Raw genomic sequence first — 20,798 nt, 5'->3', positions numbered from 1 at the left:
GTCTAGCTCTGGTCCAGGGCGTTTAGGTGTGTCTTTGTGATGCTGAGCTGCACATAAACCCCATGGACCAGAGCTAAGAAGGAGCTATCCTTCTCCTGTTCTATGGAAGTGGTTCACCGTCACCGGACTGACCATCACTCTGACACTGAGACAAACAAGCTTCTGAATAATGGATGTACATTGTACAGTGTATTCAACAGGACTTCCATAGACTCAACAAATGCTAGTATCGCTGTTAACCGTCTAGACTTTGGGATCTGCTGTAGCCTTGGAAACCATAAGGGATTGTTCATATAAAGACTTTACAACGGAACAGCCTCCAACTGTGAACAGAGAGCTGCTTCTCTAATAGCTCCAAGTTCTCTTGGCGTTTTTTCGACTGTGAATAGTGGAGGGATGTTGCCAGATTGGAGCCTCTTGATTGCCAGATTGGAGCCTCTTGATTGCCAGATTGGAGCCTCTTGATTGCCAGATTGGAGCCTCTTGATTGCCAGATTGGAGCCTCTTGATTGCCAGATTGGAGACTGTTGATTGCTAGATTGGAGCCTCTTGATTGCTAGATTGGAGCCTCTTGATTGCCAGATTGGAGCCTCTTGATTGCTAGATTGGAGCCTCTTGATTGCCAGATTGGAGCCTCTTGATTGCCAGATTGGAGCCTCTTGATTGCCAGATTGGAGCCTCTTGATTGCCAGATTGGAGACTGTTGATTCTTCTCTGTGTACAGACTGCGTCACCGTGGAGGAAGCAGGCAGGGCTAACATTTGTTCAGTTATTCTGATGGATGTTTCGGTACATATGTAGACATTCATTAATGTGTTATCTATGTTATTTGAAAAATAAATGTTTGATGCATTTGTCAAATGTTTCAAGTTTTTGTCGTGTGCACTAGGACAGTGAAATGCCCTTCTAGCTTGCTCTTTCCCAACAATGCAGTAATCAATATCAGTAGTACTATAAAAAATAACAGTAAAGTCAAGTAGAACAACCCAAGAAATAGAATTAAGAACACGAGAAAGTAAGATGTTAAATACGGGGGTCAGTTCCAAAACCATATTAACAATGTGCAGGGATACTGGAGTGATAGAGGTAGATACTGTATGTATAGGGGTAAGGTGACTAGGCATCAGAAAATATGATAAACAGAGTAGCAGCAACATATATAATGATTGTATGTGAGTGTGTGTAGAGGCAGTATGAATGTGTGTGTGTGTGTGAGTGTGCATAGAGACAAAAATAAAATAGAAGGGTCAATGCAGATCAATCAATCAAATGTATTTATAAAGCCCTTTTTACGTAGTCTTCTGTAATTCAGTTGGTAGAGCATGGCGTTTGCAACACCAGTGTAGTGGACTTGATTCCTGGGACCACCCATATATAAAATATATGCACACGACTGTAAGTCACATTGGATAAAAGCGTCTGCTAAATGGAATATATTATTATTATATTACATCAGCAGATGTCACAAAGTGCTTATACAGAAACCCAGCCTATAACCCCAAACAGCAAGCAATGCAGATGTACAGTGCCTTGCAAAAGTATTCATCTCCCTTGGCGTTTTTCCTATTTTGTTGCATTACAACCTATAATTTAAATGGTTTTTTATTTGGATTTCATGTAATGGACATACGCAAAATAGTCCAAATTGGTGAAGTGAAATGAAAAAAATAACTAGTAATTTTTTTTTCTAAAAATAAATAACGGAAAGGTGGTGCGTGCATATGTGTTCACCCCCTTTGCTATGAAGCCCCTAAATAAGATCTGGTGCAACCAATTACCTTCAGAAGTCACATAATTAGTTAAATAAAATCCACCTGTGTGCAATCTAAGTGTCACATGATCTGTCACATGATCTCAGTATATATACACCTGTTCTGAAAGGCCCCAGAGTCTGCAACACCACTAAGCAAGAGGCACCACCAAGCAAGCAGCACCATGATGACCAAGGAGATCTCCAAACAGGTCAGGGACGAAGTTGTGGAGAAGTACAGATCAGGGTTGGGTTATAAAAAAATATCAGAAACTTTTAACATCCCACGGACCACCATTAAATCCATTATTAAAAAATTGAAAGAATAGGGCACCACAACAAACCTGCCAAGAGAGGGTCGCCCACAAAAACTCATGGACCAAGCAAGGAGGGCATTAATCAGAGAGGCAACAAAGAGACCAAAGATAACCCTGAAGGAGCTGCAAAGCTCCACAGCGGAGATTGGAGTATCTGTCCATAGGACCACTTTAAGCGGTACACTCCACAGAGCTGGGCTTTACGGAAGAGTGGCGAGAAAAAAGCCATTGCTTAAAGAAAAAAATAAGCAAACACGTTTGGTGTTCGCCAAAAGGCATGTGGGAGACTCCCCAAACATATGGAAGAAGGTACTCTGGTCAGATGAGACTAAAATTGAGCTTTCTGGCCATCAAGGAAAACGTTATGTCTGGCGCAAATCCAACACCTCTCATCACCCCAAGAACACCATCCCCACAGTGAAGCATGATGGTGGCAGCATCATGCTGTGGGGATGTTTTTCATCAGCAGGGACTGGGGACCTGGTCAGAATTGAAGGAATGATGGTTGGCGCAAAATAAAAGGAAATTCTTGAGGGAAACCTGTTTCAGTCTTCCAGAGAATTGAGACTGGGACGGAGGTTCATCTTCCAGCAGGACAATGACCCTAAGCATACTGCTAAAGCAACACTCGAGTTACGAAAACCCCTACCTGCGGTTACGAAACCCCTACCTGTCCCAGACCTGCTGTTTTCAACTCTTAATGATCGGCTATGAAAAGCCAACTGAGAGACCTGAGCCCTAGGACCATACGTCGGGACTACCGGCCGTGGTGACTCCTTGCTGTCCCCAGTCCGCCTGGCCTTGCTGCTATTCCAGTTTCAACTGTTCTGCCTGCGGTTATGGAACCCCTACCTGTCCCAGACCTGCTGTTTTAAACTCTTAATGATCGGCTATGAAAAGCCAACTGAGATTTATTCCTGATTATTATTTGACCATGCTTGTCACTTATGAACATTTTTGAACATCTTGGCATGGTTCTGTTATAATCTTCACCCGGCACAGCCAGAAGAGGACTGGCCACCCCTCATAGCCTGGTTCCTCTCTAGGTTTCTTCCTAGGTTTTCGCCTTTCTAGGGAGTTTTTCCTAGCCACCGTGCTTCTACACCTGCATTACTAGCTGTTTGGGGTTTTAGGCTGGGTTTCTGTACAGCACTTCGAGATATTAGCTGATGTAAGAAGGGCTATATAAAATAAAATTGATTGATTGATTGGTTTAAGGGGAAACATTTAAATGTCTTGGAATGGCCTAGTCAAAGCCCAGACCTCAATCCAATTGAGAATCTGGGGTATGACTTAAAGATTGCTGTACACCAGCGGAACCCATCCAACTTGAAGGAGCTGGAGCAGTTTTGCCTTGAAGAATGGGCAAAATCCCAGTGGCTAGATGTGCCAAGCTTATAGAGACATACCCCAAGACACTTGCAGCTGTAATTGCTGCAAAAGGTGGCTCTACAAAGTATTGACTTTGGGGGGGGGGTGAATAGTTATGCACGCTCAAGTTTTCTGTTTTTTTGTCTTATTTCTTGTTTGTTTCACAATAAATAATATTTTGCATCTTCAAAGTGGTAGGTATGTTGTGTAAATCAAATGATACAAACCCCCCAAAAATCCATTTTAATTCCAGGTTGTAAGGCAACAAAATAGGATAAATGCCAAGGGGGGTGAATACTTTCGCAAGCCACTGTAGGAGCACGGTTGCTAGGAAAAACTCCCTAGAAAGGCAGGAACCTACAAAGAAACCTAGAGAGGAACCAGGCTCTGAGGGGTGGCCAGTCCCCTTCTGGCTGTGCCGGTGGAGATTATAAGAGTACATGGCCATTAAGGCCAGATCCTTCTTCAAGATGTTCAAATGTTCATAGATGACCAGCAGGGTCAAATAATAATCACAGTGGTTGTAGAGGGTGCAACAGGTCAGTACCTCAGGAGTAAATGTCAGTTGGCTTTTCATAGCCAAACGTTCAGAGGTCGAGACAGCAGGTGCGGTAGAGAGGGAGATAGAGAGGGAGGGAGAGAGAGAGAGGGAGAGGGTTTGATTCCTGGGACTACCCATATATACAATCTACCCACATGACTGTGTCGCTTTTAACTCCAACGCTGTTCCTGGATAGATACCCTCCTTTTCACTCCAACCCCAGTTGTAACTAACCTGATTCAGTTTATCAAGCAGCTAATTATTAGAATCAGGAGTGCTAGATTAGGGTCCTGTAGGTTTTAACTCCAACCCTGTTCCTGAGAGATAACTCCAACCCCAGTTGTAACTAACCTGATTCAGCTTACCAACCAGCTAATTATTAGAATCAGGTGCACTAAATTACGGTTGGAGTGAAAACCTACAGGACCGTAGCTCTCCAAGAACAGGGTTGGAGAGCCCTGGTATAAACAGATACATATTTTCCTACCACCCCATTTTACCTGTGCTCTACCCATCAGGTAATAGAAAGACTATGTCGCCTGATAAGGTGAAGGGTGGATGTTGCCCTAGCAACCAGGAGCCTAGACGCAAGGCCTTAAGCTAATGTGATTGTGGAATTGACAGGAATATACAGTGCATTCAGAAAGTATTCAGACCCCTTGACTTTTTCCACATTTTGTTACATTACAGCCTTATTCTAAAATAGATTTTTTTATTTTTGTCTTCTCATCAATCTACACACAGTACCCCATAATGAAAGAGCAAAAACAGGTTTTTAGAAATGTTTGCTAATTTATTAAAAAATAAAATACTGAAATATTACATTTACATAAGTATTCAGACCCTTTACTCAGTACTTTGTTGAAGCACCTTTGGCAGCGATTACAGCCTCGAGTCTTCTTGGGTATGACGCTACAAGCTTGGCACACCTGTATTTTGTGGAGGTTCTCCCATTCTTCTCTGCAGATCCTCTCAAGCTCTGTCAGGTTGGATGGGGAGCGTCGCTGCACAGTTATTTTCAGGTCTCTCCAGAGATGTTCGATCGGGTTCAAGTCCGGGCTCTGGCTGGGCCACTCAAGGACATTCAGAGACTTGTCCTGAAGCCACTCCTGCGTTGTCTTGGCTGTGTGCTTAGGGTAGTTGTCCTGTTGGAAGGTGAACCTTCGCCCCAGTCGGTCCTGAGCGCTCTGGAGCAGGTTTTCATCAAGGATCTCTCTGTACTTTGCTCCGTTCATCTTTCCCTCGCTCCTAACTAGTCTCCCAGTCCCTGCCGCTGAAAAACATCCCCACAGCATGATGCTGTCACCACAATGCTTCACCGTAGAGATGGTGCCAGGTTTCCTCCAGACGTGACGCTTGGCATTCAGGCCAAAGAGTTAAATCTTGGTTTCATCAGACCAGAGGATCTTGTTTCTCATGGTCTGAGAGTCCTTTAGGTGCCTTTTGACAAACTCCAAGCGGGCTGTCATGTGCCTTTTACTGAGAAGTGGCTTCCGTCTGGCCACTCTACCATAAAGGCCTGATTGGTGGAGTGCTGCAGAGATGGTTGTCCTTCTGGAAGGTTCTCCCATCTCCACAGAGGATCTCTGGAGCTCTGTCAGAGTGACCATCTGGTTCTTGGTCACCTCCCTGACCAAGGCCCTTCTCCCCCGATTGCTCAGTTCGGTCGGGCGGCCAGCTCTATAGCTCTATGAAGAGTCTTGGTGTTTCCGAACATCTTCCATTTAATGAGGGAGGCCACTGTGTTCTTGGGGACCTTCAATGCTGCAGAAATGTTTTGGTACCCTTCCCCAGATCTGTGCCTCGACGCAATCCTGTCTCTGAGCTCTACGGACAATTCCTTCGAATTAATGGCTTGGTTTTTGCATTGTGATTTCTTTATTTTGTCTTTACACAGACAAGGTTTATTTTGTCTTTACACGGACAGGGTGAAGCGGAACAACATTAACTCTGAATATTTCCTTCATTTTGATCATCATTTAATTGCTTATCAATAGGTTATCCATACGACTCCAATACAACACCACAATGTAATACCAGTTCCCAACTGTGGGACTTTATATAGACAGGTGTGTGCCTTTCCAGATCATGTCAAATCAATTGAATTGACCACAGGTGGACTCCAATCAAGTTGTAGAAACATCTCAAGGATGATCAACGGAAACAGGATGCACCTGAGCTCAATTTCGAGTCTCATAGCAAAGGGTCTGAATACTTATGCAAATAAGGTATTTCAGGTTTTTATTTTTAATAAATGTTCAAACATTTCTAAAAACCTGTTTTCGCTTCGTCATTATGAGGTATTGTGTGTAGATTGATGAGGAAAAAAAGTAATTTAATAAATTTTAGAATAAGGCTGTAACTTAACAAAATGTGGAAAAAGTCAAGGGGTCTGAATATTTTCTGAATGCACTGTATATATTTAAGGTTTAGTTTATTGTCAAGGTGAACAACATTGGCAGCTAAGGGCTGAATTGCAGTGTACAGTCCATCTAAACAAATAATTAAATTAACAAATAAAACAATGTGTCAGTTTAAGAAAAGGTTGCAGATGTGTATGTTTGAGGTGCCGTAAAGGATACAGAGAGATGGTTCTAGGTTCTCTCAGTGCTGTGCCCACGTAGTCAGCCAGGTGTTTTGTGACTGCTGGTGCTTGACCTTTGACCTTTTTCGTTGTGCTATTCTTGGGCATTGCTGTTGTAATTTATTGTTCAATGCAGGTCACCGTCTGGATGAGAGGATGCGTTTTTATGTAAGTGCATTGTAGATACAGTACTGTGTGGGTCATTCCACGAAATGAGGGCCTTTTGCACCCTTTGATATTTTAAGTAGAAATGATTCATCAATATTGAATTTTAAAGCCTGTTATATTAAATGAAGTTCCCTTTAACATAGATCACATGGAAAATTCAATCAATCTGATTTTTCATATGGAGAAAGACTTAACCCCAACATTTCTCCCAAGTTTTCACCATCATTGTAAAGCCCTAGTTATTATGTTGAAGTCATTTCTGGCGATTACGATTTATTTTAATGTGATTAGTGATTCATTTAAAGGTTTATCCCCCCCAAAAAAGTCCCTCATTTTAAAGTCAACCCTGTTACGTGAACTGAACTCTCGTTTTAATACGGTGAAACTATTCCTTTTTTAAAGATTTTTGTTTCAAAATAAACATTGAACGTCTTATAGTTCAACCCCTAGCGTAAAAGCAGGTGAGCTGGTTTGACTCTTTCTGGCCATTTTCTGGTGTTTGTGGTGGAAATCGAGCTTAACATTGTCAACCCTGTTACCCAAAGAAATCACAATCAAATCAAATGTTATTTGTCACGTGCTTCGTAAAACTACAGGTGTGGACTAACGGTGAAATGCTGACTTACAGTACGGGTCTTTTTTGCAGAGTTAAAGATACAATAGAAATAGTGACACGAGGAATAAACACACAGTGAATAATTAATAAATATAACGAGTAAAAAAATAACATGGCTATATACAGGAAGTACCAGTACCGAGTCCATGTGCAGGGGTACGAGGTAATTGAGATAGCTATATTTCTAGATAGACTGGCTAGAAATGTTTAAACAATGTAGTTTTTTTGGGGTGATGCTTGCATTCAATTGCCCCTCTATCCTGTTGCACACAACAAGCTTCCATTCCTCCTGTCACAAGGGGATTTATAGCTGATTTAAGATTAAATCGTCAACCCTGTTACTGTCAACACTGTTACGGTCAACCCTGTTATGGTCAACCCTCTTATTTTACTTGGTACTGAATAGGCTCTTACTATAGTCATTATTTAACTTCTTGAGATGGGAAAACATGGTTTTTATTAAGTTGAACATGACAGTGTTAAAATTAGGTGAAACAAAACGTTTTTTTTCTCACCAAGTTACACTGATCAAAAGGCACCCAATTGGTGGAAAGACCCTAATAATAGTCCCCTTAACGACCTCAACTGTTTTCAAAAGGCCATCTCACATGGACAAGAATTAAATAGAACACTAATGTATGATATATAATATGTTGATATAATATCATATTGTACTGTGTGTGGATCTCCATGGACCCTCGAGTAGAAAGACAGGAGGCAGAGACTGAATGTGAAGAAATCAAAGGGTGTGTTCGTAAATTCAATCTGGAGTGGCAGAGTGGCTCAGAGTGCTCTCAGGGCGTTCATAAATTCAGAGCGTTTCGCTCTCGGAGCGTTCAGAGCGCTACCGGACGCTCTGGCGGAGGAGTAGGGTTGATCCGAGCGGTTCTGACCTCACAACGGCAGTCAAGCACACAAGCTAACTGGCTAACGTTGGCTAGCTTTCTAGCTACTTCCAGAAAGAACACCTCACTCTGATCATTTTACTCTTCCAAGCAGAGCTGGTTAGGCTGTTTTCATGTTATCTAGAGCGTTGGTGACTATAACTGTGCTGCTGGCAACAATTTAATTACGCTTTTTTGCCGACTGGTGTTGAGCGTTCGTAAATTCATCAGTTATTTTGCGCTCTGGCACACTCAGACGAATTTACGAAAGACAGGCGGCAGAGACTGAATGTGAAGAAATCAAAGACAGGCGGCAGAGACTGAATGTGAAGAAATCAAAGCAGTTTATTTGATATTAATAGCAGAATATACAACACTACCATTTGATGATAGTGGGGATAAAAAACTAAAACTGAGATACCGGGAGAAAAAAAAATGTATTTAGCATGATGCCTACAAAACACGAATGCAATGTAAAGCAGCAAATATAAACAGCACACAAACACACAGATGAATCATCTGAGAAAGGACTGGGATGTTGGTCAAATGTTTTAAAGTGCCCATTACATCGACAACTTGAACATGATTAAAGCTCCAATGTATGCAGTCGTACACGTGACACTGATACAGATAGTTGGTATTTTCATCATTACCTTTTACCTGTTTTATTTTTATTTATTTTTACACCTAATAATATTGCACAGATGAGAGGCACAAATACTATTTTGAAGTCCTACCTATTTTGTAGGGTAGGGATCATATACCAAGGTTTAGAAAGAATCCAGACCCAATATGTATTGTTTGCTCAAATTGAAAAGGGAAACTACTGAAATACATGCAAACAGATATAAGTATGACAATCTGAACGTATGGCTCTTCTCAGTTGTGTAAATATTTCACAGATTTAAACTGTGTTGGGAAGTTATTTTGAGTTGAGTTGAGTTAAGTGACCAGTCAGATGATCGAGAACATGAAACAACTCTAGAACTCCAGATGAATGTATAGTATCTGTAGGTGAATGTGAAGGTTGTGGTCCTCTGTAGCTCAGCTGATAGAGCATGGCGCTTGTAACGCCAGTGTAGTGGGTTCGGTCCCCGCGACCACCCATACGTACAAATATATGCACACATGACTGTAAGTCGCTTTGGATAAAAGCGTCTGCTAAATGGCATATTATATTATAAGATAGCTGTGCTGTTACCTTCCAGACTTGCTCCATATGAATTAATTTAGCCATAATGTATTTAGGTTTTTTGGTATTGGTATTCATCACATCGACTCATCTCAGTCTTACCTGGTAAAATAAAGGTATAAATGTATAAAACAAACTATTACCCCGTCAAAGCACATCATGCTAGAGTATTTATTTGACTTGTTAATATCACATTAGTTGTTCCTTTTCATTAGGCCGTACTGTATCAAAGAGCATGGATTTGAGATCACTGCCTCAGTCTTTATGTCCCACTACAGAAATCACTTCTAGCAATATTAGGCAGTAGGACACTCCCTACCCAGCAATCTGTCAGTATCCATGACACCAGATTATTATAAATGCTGTGGTCTCATCGACACAGGTGGAGTGAATGATGTGTGTTTTAAAGCAGTTGAATTGTTCTACGGTAGTCCGGTGATTCAGGCCCAATACATTCTTGCTATCTCTTTGTTCAAAATGCTTAAATTCAAAGGAAAGAAAGAAAACTAATGGATTATTTTAAACAGTCTTATCTTTTCTCCTTGTCTTGAGAAGTAAACGGCAGAACTTGGGCGGCAGGTAGCTTAGTGGTTAAGAGCGTTGTGCCAGTAACCGAAAGGTCGCTGGTTCTAATCCCCAAGCCGACTAGGTGAAAAATCTGTCGATGTGCCCTTGAGCAAGGCACTTAACCCTAATTGCTCCTCTAAGTCGCTCCCAGAGCGTCTGCTAAAATGTAAACTGAAACATTACAGTCTGATTTGAGCATCTCTATTTGAGACATGGAACAAAACATGTATACAATCATTTTCATCTGAAAAATGCTTTTTGGTTTTCAAGTCATGAGGACAAATCATATGGATAAGACCATTGTGATTTCTTTATTTTGTCTTTACACAGACAGGGTTTATTTTGTCTTTACACAGACAGGGTAAGCGGAACAACATTAGCTCTGAATATTTCCTTCATTTTGATCATCATTTAATTGCTTATCAATAGGTTATCCATACGACTCCAATACAACACCACAATTTAATACCAGTTCCCATTTGTGTTCCAACCAATTAAAATAAAGAAAAAAATCATGATTTTGTTTTACAAAAACAAAAACACCAACATAAACAAATCAGTAGAAATCTACAGAAAATGTAAAATGCATACTGTATAATTGTACTTTGGGATAGACAGCATATTGGCTTTGTTTTGATCTTTGGAATTAAGCTTTTGCTTAGTTAGAATATTCAACCACTACCACTCAGGCTAGCCTGGTTCCAGGTCTGTTTGTGTTCTATATTCAACTCCTATGGTGGTTGTCACAAACAGACCTGGAACCGGGCTTCTCAGTCACCTCCTGTGAGGTCATCCTTTCCAGGTGTAGTTCCTGGTATCATCAGATTGTAACACCACCATGCCTTTGGTCTGACCACACTGCTCTCTAGTACCCTTTTCACACTGTCACGCCGACCTAAACCAACCAGGCCAGTACAACTCGGGCTCAGTTCGGTTCGGCTCAGTTGTGTGAAAATGCTTACAAAAGGACCCTTACTGAGCCAATGTATGTTACGTTCCATCACGCATAGATACATAGAGAGAATCCAACGGTGGAGAGGGAGATTGATTGATCGAAAGTGTTCTGAAAAGTTATTGTTCAACATTCTCATGTTCTACTAAATTAACGAGTATAGACTGACCTCTGACCTCTAACCCCTGCGGTCATCAGACTGTCTGACCCTTCACCTCCGACCCCTGAGGTAGGCTAGTGGCCTTGCTGTTGATCTCTCTACGAGGTGGTTTTTACCCAGTTAGGACCAGAGTAGAGTATAATCACTTCATCCTAAACTCATTTGTGGTCGGATAATAGGGTTTTATTTGTCAGTCAGCTAAGCCGGAAGTTGAAACAGAGGCATAGATTGTCTGGCACAGTATCTTCTGTGACGTCATGAAGTTGAGGCTTTTCTGTAACATCGTTTGAAAGAGGATTATTCTGCTGTGTTTTCAGGTCTGTTGTTGTTGGTTAAATACTACATAGTTTGTCCATCGATGTCAAATTCTACGCTGTGTAAGTTGCTACACATGGCTATATCAGAGTTGTGGACTACTGTCTCAAATCGGCCTCAAAACAGGTTTCTAACAAATTCTATGTATCTGTCACCCTTACAGTATGTTAACAGTTAGCCTTGTGCAGCATGTTAACAGTTAGCCTTGTGTTCATAACCTTCTACTCTGAATATGGACCCTTCAGCTTATTCACGTTTTACCCAGAGGGTCCACTATGTGGGGGTGGGGGGGTGGGGGGGGGGGGGGGGGGGGGGGGGTATATACACAACTGAGCCACACTCTCAGAAACCACATGCAGTCCATAGAGTGGTACGGATTCTGAACTGAAAAAGTAATTAAGTCACAATGCATTACACTGCTAGCTAATTGTAAATATATTCATGCATAAAATCTGGGCTATAGCACTGTTGTTTGGCAGTTGCTAATTGTAATGCTACAATTCAACACAGAAGAATAGGTCATAAGACAAAGAAGGAAACATTTACAAAATGGTGGTGAGAAACTAGAACAGAATAACAGTTTTTCTTTTTTTTTTCTTCTTTTTTTTACATTGTAACATGTAAACTGTGGGCTCATTCTGCAACTATCCCCAATCCAGAAAGCTGAGCGAATAACCGGAGCCCCTCCAACAACAAAAATAAAAATAGAAACAATTAAAAACTCAAACCACAAAAGATGAAAAAAATTGTCACATTTAACAAGAGAGCATAAGACAAGCATTTGTTTTTGGTAAGCGCACCTCTTCAACTATTACGAAAATCACAACTTAAAATGTATAAAGCTTTTTTTGTTTTGTTTGTCTCGTAAAGTCACAGAAAAGAACCAAAAGAAGAGCAAAGTGAATAATTTATTACATACGCTAGAATAACATTACCCTAACCACTAGTATCTCTGAGGTATATCTGAGAACATTAAGGAGAGCACGGTCTGCGCTGTTGACATGCCACAACTTTTTATTTATTTTTTATTTAAAGCTTTGCAACCATTTGGTAGAGTAAGAAGGATAGAAGAGGAGGGGAAACAGATAGATTTGGAAAGCCTTTGGTATCATTTCTCTTTGTCGTTCGCTTAGTGATTGCATTGCAAAGCACCACAGAGCCGGACTAATACACTGTCCACTAGTCAACAACGTGACGGCCGGCTAGACGCTGAGGTATTCACAGGAATAAAAGTCTAGACTTCGCTTTGGTTCAAGCAAGGCACTCGTCTCATGGTTATCTCATACTTTGCAACAAACGCCTGTTTTTACGTCTTTGTTAAAGCAGCCCCATTTGGAAAACTAATATAGCTGGCTGAATATAGGCCTCTAACCCAATTAGTAATATAGGCCTCTAACCCTATTAGTAATATAGGCCTATAACCCTATTAGTAATATAGGCCTATAAGCCTATCATATCAACTCTAGAGAGAGAATCCATTGGACTCAGTATTGTCATATGGTTCCAGGAGTCTCACATCAACTGCTGCCACTCCCATCTCTTAAGTCTATTTGCATATATAGATGTCATCATGTAATATATGCTACATTGTATAGGCTACACGTAGATGACCTCCTGTACTTTCATAACTGACAATTGTCCCAAGTTCCAACTAGATTGAACATTATTTCTCTCTCTCATTTCTACTCCATATTATTTTTTCCAAACAGGAGCTAGACAATGATTAGTATAATGCTGTGTTCGTAACCAAGTGGGAAGTGGGAATTTTCTTACATACAACTGGGAAAACTCCACTTGAAGGCCCCTTCCAACTGTTAATTACTATTGGGAACCAAACTCGTCCCTGAGTTCCCACTTACATTTACATTTTACATTTTAGTCATTTAGCAGACGCTCTTATCCAGAGCGACTTACACTTCTCCCACATGGTGACCTCTGACATCACCTACTAAGAGAATGGCCTCTATAACAGCATTTCCGGCAGTTAAATGCAACAACAAAACATTATTTATAAAAAGCTATCTATTAATATGGTTTTTGAACACTATAATTTACGTAGCTTGTTGGCCATTAGCCAATCTGCGTTTCTCAACGAGTTCAAAGCACGTGAACGCATCCAACTGGTATTTACGACTTAACAACTGGTAAATTCCCACCTCCCACTTGGTTACGAACACACAATTAGTCCCAAGGAGTACACTACTGCTATAATTATTATTACAGGTGTTCTGTTTTGTCGAACCAGAATGCATCAGGGTTACATTTTGGTATGCATCTTTCAGAGAGGCCTTTCACCAGTGCCTTTGGTTTCTTTGTATTGAGGTTTCTTTGGTTTGGTTTGGTTTAAATCACAACGTTGCACTGAAACAATAGGCAGGGAGGAGGATTGTGGCTTTGGATGTCCATTTACAGTATATTTTCATTGCTTTATTTCCATTAAGTCTGATTGTTAGGATTGATACTTGGGGATTGAGGGAAGCATTTCAAACGTATGGACTGTAACCTTCTTTTCTCAGGAAGTAGGAATTTCACAGGAAATATTTATTAAATATTATATAACTTAATATATAATTTCAGTTTGATAAGATGGACACCGTGTTTTTGGCTAATCATTCTGACTCTTCTGTGGTTGTAGATTCAGAAACATTTGTTTTTCCGGCAATGCTTATTTGGTCGTTACATTTTTTTTAAATCAAGGCGAAACGTCAATCCCAAGATGTCTGGGAAATATAGTAGTGTATATATGTTCTTTATGCAGAGTATGTAGATGTATTTTGTCCATCAGAGTAACCAGCCCCTAGGCTGCCTCAATGCTTTAGTGCAAAACGGCGTTGGTTTTGACACATGTGTACTGTGATCTGGTGAAGGGCTTTCTGAAACACAGCACTGATCATACATCCCCAACACACACCCTCACCTTCCCTAACCACAACACACACCCTCACCTTCCCTAACCACAACACACACCTTCACCTTCCCCCTTACACCTGTTATTGTATGGGAGGAGAAGGCATGCGCTGGAGAGAGCAAGAGAAAAGACGGGAGAGGGAAGGAGAAAGAGAGCGAGAGACAATATCAAAATGAAAGCATGAGCCAAGCGCAGACCGTACTAGAGAAAAAAAAATCTTTGGTATCTTTGGTTTCATCAAGACGATTAAAATGACAAATGGAAAGGTCAGTGAGGTAGCCTCTTTGGTTCTCACTATAGAAATAGAACAATTTTTACACACACACAAGTCAGTCTTGGAAGCAGCTTGTTTAAGGGAATCCTCTGTTTTCCTTCTAACAAGTAAAACAACGATCAACCTCTCAAATGTTCCAGTTATCTTTGGTGAGTCTGTCTGTCTCAATCAACGTGTGACCCTGTCCTATCAGTGGCACAAACATCAGTCTGAAATGCATTGCTTGTCCATCATGGTAAGCAGAATAATGCAAATAAATAAATTAATAATAAATCACAGAAGAAAAAACCGATGCAGTGCTCATTCATTATCTTTTCATCAACAGATTGTTTTCATCAGGAAGAATAAAGTTAAAGAAAAAAATCTATATAGGAAAGAGATTTAACTAAATTAGTTATAATAATATAGTGGCGATATTCATCATTACAACTACTGACATTACTACATTTTTTAAACATTGTTCTGTCATTATCAACTAAACAATTAAACACCCTCTGTGGCTTTTTAAAGTCACGCTAACTAATCATAAATGAATGGGGGTAAGACATAAGCACTGCATCTTTGATGCTCTAACATTCTTAAATACCATAAATATTCATCCAAACAATTACATCTAATTAAATAACATTAAATCATTAAGTAAAAAAAACTGTCATGTGTACTAACACACCTCTTAAATAAATAGTTTGACAAGCGTCATCAAACGAAAACAGGACAAACAATGTAAACTTTGGCAAGCTAATCATGGTAAAGGGTTCCACGGGAGATTTGGCAATTTAAATGAATTCTCAATTAATTAAAACAAATATAAATTACATAAATAAAATCATATATTACATAAACCTAGGAAAGACAACATAATTGTACATTAGGCACTGGCAAACGAACGTAAGTACTAAAGACAAGCAATGAAAACCTCTTTGGATTTTGGTTTCATACCCATGGTTGGTACATGTTTCTGAAGACCAGACTGTAGTGAGTATGGAAGTGGACTCCGCCAGGCTCCAAGCCTCAAGACCAGGGTTAGAACCAGGACCACGAGGACCGTGGCGGAGCATCTTTGTACTAGAAGCCTTACAGAGAGACAACTAGGAAAGGATAAAGCTATTTGACCGATATTTGAGCAGTTTCTCTCAACAGGTTGAACTGCTATTCTGTTTTGTATTTTTGATTTTGCTTATTGTGAGGAGTAGTAGAGTTTGTTTGTTTTCCCCAAAAAAGAAGTGAAGTCATACAGGATGTGCCTATGAGCACCCAATCCCTCGGTCCCCTAATGTACCCTGCTTCACTAACATGGACGCCGGGATTCAGCAGTGGACTGGAGAGAGAGGAGAACAGATGAGATGAGAGAGAGAGGGAGAGAGACAGACAGACGTGTGCAGTGTGACTGATTGTAAGTCTTGAATACAACAGCATGGTAGTTAGTGGAACTGAAAGGATCTGAGTACAACAGCATGGTAGTTAGTGGAACTGAAAGGATCTGAGTACAACGGCATGGTAGTTAGTGTAACTGGAAGGATTGTGGTGTGCTGTACAGCAGTTATCTTTGGTGTGTAGTTTCACATAGTTTCACAGAATCATGTTTCTCTACAGACTGCAGTGCCAGGTACACCTGAATCCCCCCCTGGCATGACGTTCCCTAGTGGCGTGGACAGATTGAGAACCGAGGTAGTCAGTGTCCAGTGAAGGGGGGAGATGGAGAGAATGTATCATACCTACTGAATCACACAGTCTCATGTTGGAGAAGGAGCGTACTCAAAAAAAAAATCATACATACATGCAGGAATATACATGCATGTACTGGGTAGTGGAATCTATACAGTATGGATGCATGTATACCTATGTGACTGTATATATGGTAGACATTGTCGGGAAAATAAGCGTTGGGGGGGAAAACTTCTGTGGGAATAATTCTGAATCTTTGGTTTTGTAGCTGATGAGGTTTTCGTTGTTGTTTTCCATTGTTTGTTGAAAAACTGCATAGGCACACGTTAAAGACAACCTTCAACTTTCAGAGACACATCATTCTGCCTTGGGAGACAGCTGCCTTGGGAGACGGCATAGCTCCCACACCTTTCCCTTTCACTCCTATCCTGCTTCCCCTTAAAAAAAAATGTCCTGACCAATCAGAACAGAACAAAGCTACTTCTCCGTTCCCCCCCTGATGTCTGTCCTCCTCCTCCTCCTCCTCTTCCTTCTTCTTCTTCCTCATCATCATCGCTGCTCACATTTATAATTATCATCCTCTGTAGAACAGTTAGGTGCAGAAAAAGTTTCTTTGGTTTGATTTGTCAATAAATAGAAAAAGTCTCAAGTGTCCATTTATGGTCCTTCAAGCCTTTGGCTTGCTTCTGTATCACGAAAACCTGTGTTCTATGGGACAAGGGGCTGCTCACCGGACTCTTAGCTTTGGTTGTTTGATCGATGGCCGAGTTTGACATGATTGAACTCTAAAGATCTTATGTAAGGGGTTGACTTGATAGGGAGGAGGTTGTATATTAACAGAATGTGTAATATAATGCATGATTACTATTGTGTGTTGAATGGAGTCCTCAACACAGGCATGTGTATATAATAATCATTGGTGTACCATACAGGTGGAGGATCAGCAGAGCAGGTAAGAAGCAGACTTGGACAGTGTCCCAAACTGCACCCTATTCCCTATATAGCACACTAAAAGTAGTGCACTATGTAGGGAATAGGGTGCCATTGGGACAAAGCCACACTCTTCCTGGTCTGTTTCTTTCTTAGCCTGGCTCCCAGGGTGTTGGCTGTACAAGACAGCACAACCAGATCTGGGACCCAGGCTAAGGTTGTCTGTCTGCCGTCTATAACATGCTGAGCATCCATCTGATCTGGGACCCAGGCTAAGGTTGTCTGTCTGTCGTCTATAACATGCTGAGCATCCATCTGATCTGGGACCCAGGCTAAGGTTGTCTGTCTGTCGTCTATAACATGCTGAGCATCCATCTGATCTGGGACCCAGGCTAAGGTTGTCTGTCTGCCGTCTATAACATGCTGAGCATCCATCTGATCTGGGACCCAGGCTAAGGTTGTCTGTCTGTCGTCTATAACATGCTGAGCATCCATCTGATCTGGGACCCAGGCTAAGGTTGTCTGTCTGCCGTCTATAACATGCTGAGAATCCATCTGATCTGGGACCCAGGCTAAGGTTGTCTGTCTGCCGTCTATAACATGCTGAGCATCCATCTTCCATATCAGCGTCTGAACCTTGTCAAGAGATGGAACCGACAGGCACCGTCTTTGAGATTGTCCTCTTTTTCTATTACAAAGGCCCTGATCAGCCAAGCCAGTTCATCTCACAGAGGTCACGGACCGCTGACTGGTTCACAGAGGTCACAGACTGCTGACTGGTTCACAGAGGTCACAGACCGCTGACTGGTCCAGAGTCCTACTAGTAAGTTAGTGATGAGGACATGGGTTAGTGGAGGCTAGTGGAGGCTAGTGGAGGCTAGTGGAGGCTAGTGGAGGCTAGTGGAGGCTAGTGGAGGTTAGTGGAGGCTAGTGGAGACTAGTGGAGGCTAGTGGAGGCTAGTGGAGGTTAGTGGAGGCTAGTGGAGACTAGTGGAGGCTAGTGGAGGTTAGTGGAGGCTAGTGGAGGTTAGTGGAGGCTAGTGGAGACTAGTGGAGGTTAGTGGAGGCTAGTGGAGGCTAGTGGAGGTTAGTGGAGGCTAGTGGAGGTTAGTGGAGGCTAGTGGAGGCTAGTGGAGGTTAGTGGAGGCTAGTGGAGGCTAGTGGAGGTTAGTGGAGGCTAGTGGAGGTTAGTGGAGGCTAGTGGAGGCTAGTGGAGGCGAGTGGAGGCTAGTGGAGGCTAGTGGAGGTTACTGGAGGCTAGTGAAGACTAGTGGAGGTTAGTGGAGGCTAGTGGAGGCTAGTGGAGGCTAATGGAGGCTAGTGGAGGTTAGTGGAGGTTAGTGGAGGCTAGTGAAGGCTAGTGGAGACTAGTGGACTCTAGTGGAGGCTAGTGGAGGCTAGTGGAGGCTAGTGAAGGCTAGTGAAGGCTAGTGGAGACTAGTGGACTCTAGTGGAGGCTAGTGGAGACTAGTGGAGGCTAGTGGAGGCTAGTGGAGGTTAGTGGAGGCTAGTGAAGGCTAGTGGAGGTTAGTGGAGGCTAGTGGAGACTAGTGGAGGTTAGTGGAGGCTAGTGAAGGCTAGTGGAGACTAGTGGACTCTAGTGGAGGCTAGTGGAGGCTAGTGGAGGCTAGTGAAGGCTAGTGAAGGCTAGTGGACTCTAGTGGAGGCTAGTGGAGGCTAGTGGAGGCTAGTGGAGACTAGTGGACTCTAGTGGAGGCTAGTGGAGGCTAGTGGAGGCTAGTGGAGGCTAGTGGAGGCTAGTGGAGACTAGTGGACTCTAGTGGAGGCTAGTGGAGGCTTGCATGGAGCTGATTGATATTGTCATTAAAATAGAATTGATGGTTACTATGTTTAGATAAACCATGTTAAGCTAGGGTAGAATAATAATTTTAGTCTTACCAGAAACCTTCTATAATACAAATTTAGGAAACAGGGGAAATGGCTCCTCATGGGTGTGTTCCACTGTCCTACTGTGGTTTGGTCGTGATTACACTATAGAGAGCATAGTACTATACTGTGTGTGTGCAAGAGTGGGTAGTATAGTAGTAGTAGTAGTAGTAGTAGTAGTAGTAGTAGTAGTAGTAGTAGTAGTAGTAGTAGTAGTAGTAGTAGTAGTCGGTGTTCATCAGCCGCTGTTTAGAAATGGCATCCTGAGTTTTCTAATATGTGAAGAACATTCTACATTGAGCTGCAGCTCCAGTTCTATTGCAAAGAAAATGTGCTTCAAGATTGTGCTCACATACTTTGCAGACCGCTACAAATGTTGAGAGAGAGCTACGTGTAGTAGTTGCTTTACACTGTAAAGAGTCAATGGTGTGTGTGTGTGTGTGTGTGTGTGTGTGTGTGTGTGTGAGTCGGTCGTGTGTGTGTGTGTGTGTGTGTGTGTGTGTGTGTGTGTGTGTGTGTGTGTGTGTGTGTGTGTGTGTGTGTGTGTGTGTGTGTGAGTCGGTCGTGTGTGTGTGTGTCTGTCGTGTGTTGTGCTTGCATACTTGCCAGTAGCTGGTTGTGGAAAGGTCTCTCTAAGTCGTATACTCCCCTCATAAGATTATCTGATGATGTTGATGATGTTTCAGCATCCTCTCTAATATCATGTCTCTACCTGCTGTCTATTGGTCTGTTCTCCAGTTATAAAATCAGACTAGGGTTGCTTTCTCAAAGTTCTCAGGTTTTCCAGAAATCCTGGTTGGAGGGTTCCGGATTTCCTGCTAATTCCCTCCTGATTCAGGGGAGATTCTAACCAGGTTTTCTGGGAAAAACAGGGAACTAGCAGACTAACTAGAGGTAGATCACATCTATACAGGATTTCTCTGCTTCTGTTCTGAGTTCCTGGGGAAAGGATTGCACAACTAAATTGTAAAGCTGGCATATAAACATGGATATTGACCTAACTATTATTCATTTGACATGGGTAAGATAAATAGCTGTATATAGACAGTCTTTTCTGCTTTTGGCATTTTTGACCTGGACTTGTGTCAACAACATTCATCCGAAATATATCACAACTTGTCTGCATCATTGGAGTTTAGAAAAGATAATACTAGGTATTTGGAGCCAAATTCTGATTGTTAATGTAAGTATTCTATATGATGATCTCAAGGAAGTCCTGCACCGGGAGATTGCTAGGACATTCTGTCGTTAATTCTTTGGTGGGTTAGCTAACCCTGTGGTTTCAATACAATACCGCATATAGATAATTTACATAATATATATATATTAGCATATTATACTTGGTCTTTGGTTTTTGGGCTAAATGTTTTGAGGGACATTATATAAAACTAGAGCAGATTAACTGTGTGTCATTATAATAAAGCTATAGTTTTCAGATAGACATTAGTCATGAATATCCTTGGACTGGTGGTATCATTCAGGCAGTGTGCAGGGGGTTGGATTACCCTATAGTGCTTCATCAATGCATCAATGTTCTATAAATGGATCTGATTTATTTTTGCTAAATCAGCCAGTAAACAGCCCCTTTCCTTTTTTAACTCATCCTCAAAAAGCAAAATGTAAAACGCCCCTCCTTGGTGCACTGACCAGCTGGCCCCGCTCCTCCCTCATTCTCTCGCCCCACCCGTCAACCCCAACCCTCACTTAACCTTCCCCG

General features: G+C 41.8%; 1 long non-coding RNA gene across 3 annotated transcripts; it reads left to right on the top strand.

Annotated features, from left to right (window-relative positions):
- The first annotated feature begins 8,558 nt into the window (after nt 1-8,558).
- Nucleotides 8,559-19,612, top strand: LOC311127683. 3 transcript variants are annotated; one of them, XR_014613131.1, is made up of 3 exons: nt 8,559-18,470; nt 18,621-18,720; nt 18,911-19,612. It is a non-coding gene; the product is annotated as an uncharacterized lncRNA (long non-coding RNA). The 3 variants fall into 3 exon arrangements; XR_014613132.1 differs by having other exon boundaries at nt 18,621-18,950; nt 19,003-19,612; XR_014613133.1 differs by having other exon boundaries at nt 18,621-19,612.
- The last annotated feature ends 1,186 nt before the right edge of the window (nt 19,613-20,798 follow it).

The sequence above is a fragment of the Coregonus lavaretus genome (assembly GCF_964263955.1).
Source record: "Coregonus lavaretus genome assembly, chromosome: 4".
Lineage (NCBI taxonomy): Eukaryota > Metazoa > Chordata > Actinopteri > Salmoniformes > Salmonidae > Coregonus > Coregonus lavaretus.
This window is presented reverse-complemented; position numbering and strand designations above follow the sequence as displayed.